General features: G+C 48.6%; 1 long non-coding RNA gene across 1 annotated transcript; it reads right to left on the bottom strand.

Moving 5' to 3' along the window:
* Positions 1-1,178: 1,178 nt before the first annotated feature.
* LOC103604010 lies at positions 1,179-1,987 on the bottom strand. The gene is made up of 2 exons (XR_551677.1): positions 1,951-1,987; positions 1,179-1,484 (listed from the first exon to the last, which is right to left on the bottom strand). It is a non-coding gene; the product is annotated as an uncharacterized LOC103604010 (long non-coding RNA).
* Positions 1,988-2,287: the final 300 nt, after the last annotated feature.

The raw sequence follows: 2,287 nt of genomic DNA, 5'->3' as shown, positions 1-2,287 counted from the left end.
TGCCGGTCACGAAAAAAGACAAAAAGGAAAAAAAAAAAAAAAAAGGAACAACGGGACAGCTCCCCAAGTCAACAGGAAGTTCAGGTGCAAAGTCAGTGGGCACCCCCCTCTCCCAGTCAGGCAAGTCTCTAAGAGTGACCGAGAACCCGGCCCCTGCAGCCGCTGCCCAGGAGGATCCCCTCCCTTCCTTCCTCACTTCTGCAGGTGGGACCGCACGGGACACACACACACCTGCCGGCTTCCTCACCCCACACAGACCTAAAACACGCTGAGGACCCTGCAGGACATTGAGGTGACAGGAGGGGTGGGAAAAGAGAAGCTGTGTGGAGACAGAGTCAGGGACCCGGGGGTAGGCGGCCTCGTGCTGCACACAAGGTGGGGGTGTCCCTCGGGCCTCCAAACAAGCCAACGCCCTCCTCGAGTCTCATATCTCTCCCCTCCCCTCCCAGGGGCCTTTGTGGCACACCTTGGGTCACGCAGGGAAAATGCATAAAAGGGGACTGAGCTGCCTGCCTGGCCCTTGTGGGGCCCTGTGCCTGCCCACATAGATTTGCCCCTAATCCTGCAGACGTCTCTCTGTCCCTGTGACATCGTCCACCTACGCTCAGGACCAACGGTGAGTGAGCACTAAGCAAGTGGAGTTTCTGACTTGCTGAGTTTTTTCCTTCTTTTTATAGGTAAAATTTACGTGCATCAAAATGCACGGTTGAAAGAGTTTTGGCAAATGTGTACACTGAGTACCCACTATCCCATATAGACGTGGCGCGGCGTTGTCAATGGTGGCGAGCACCGGAACCTCCGGAGGCTTGTCCAGGAGCTTGTGGCTCAGTGGGTCTGGGGTGGGGCCAGAGAAGAGGCGGTTCAAATGCTCCCAGGGGCTTGCATTCCAGATTACAATCCTATTTTCTATTCCTGAATAAACTGAAGATACTTGGAGATGTCTCTTCTAATTTTTTTTACGGTCACACACACATCTGTTCTCTGTTCCTTTGGGCTGCTGCGCAGTCCTCTGCCACATGGAGGGGCCTCTGTGCGTTTATCCCTCCTCCTGCTGATGGACATTTGAGCTGTTTCCAGTTTGGAGCTTTTATCAATAAAGCTGCTATGAATATCCACATGCAAATCTTTTCGTGGACATGTTTTTATCTGAGGAGAGGAATTACCAGTTCACATGGTAATTACGTGCCTAAGTTTATTAGAAACCACAGAACTGTTCTCCACGGTCCATTCTGCTCCATTTTGCTTTCCTGCCAGCAGTGTGTGAGAATCCCCGTTGCTCCGCATCCTCACCAGATACGGTCGCAGCATTTTTATTTTTGCCATTTGAGTGAGTACAGAGGCACCTCATTGTGGTTTGAACTTGCATTTCCCTGATAGTGCCCATGTTCTTCTGGGAAGCATACTCCTTATTTTTGCATTTCAGTGGAGACAGGAAACAACAGATTCTGGAACAAGGGGAGAAAAATGACCTCCACCTCTGCCTCCTAAAACAGACAAAAGTCAATCTTAGGTGCCTCAAAGACTCATAAAAGCAAAAACCAAAACACCTCTAGAAGAAAGGACAGGTTGTCACTTTGGATTAAGCAAACATTTCTTAGAGAAGATACAAAAAGAAAGCACTAACCATCAAATAAAAATTATAAATTGAACTTAATCAAAATTTAATACTTCTCATTAAAGTTATTGTTAAAAAAACGAGTGGGAGTGGGGCCGCCCAGGGACCTGAGGCATGGAGTCGGGGACTGGACCCCCCCCCCCCGCACAACCAGGCACACTGCCAGCACCAAGGAGCATGCCCAAAACATCACCTCCACGTGGGTGGCCCACCACAGCCACCACAGTAACCACGGCTGCCATGAATACGCCACAACCACCACGCAGATGGTCCACCAGCCACTGAAGCGCATTGACACAAGGAGAGTCACCAGCAGAGATAAAAGAAGAGGATACCTCTGTCCACAAAGCCCATTTCAGAGTGACAGAAGCAGCAGCTGCTCTATGATAATATTGGGGGACCTGAACACACCTCTCAGCATTGGACAGATCATCTAGGCAACAAATCAACAGAGTAACCATTATCCTTTCAGAAGGAGAGAAGAAATCTAGGGTAATTAGAGGGAGGGAGGGGGAGGGAGAGGGGGATGGGGAGGGATTGGACAAAGGGCATAAAGAATAATTATGATTTGTAACAATATATATGCTAGTAATATTGATTTGAGCAACATATTTCAATGTTGAACCCCAAAAATATGTATAATAACTTTTGATTCAGTAAGTAAAATGAATT

Source organism: Galeopterus variegatus, unplaced genomic scaffold (genome assembly GCF_000696425.1).
Source record: "Galeopterus variegatus unplaced genomic scaffold, G_variegatus-3.0.2 Scaffold4911, whole genome shotgun sequence".
NCBI classification, from domain to species: Eukaryota; Metazoa; Chordata; class Mammalia; order Dermoptera; family Cynocephalidae; genus Galeopterus; species Galeopterus variegatus.
The sequence above is the reverse complement of the archived record's forward strand: the minus strand, read 5'-3'. Positions and strand labels throughout refer to the sequence as shown.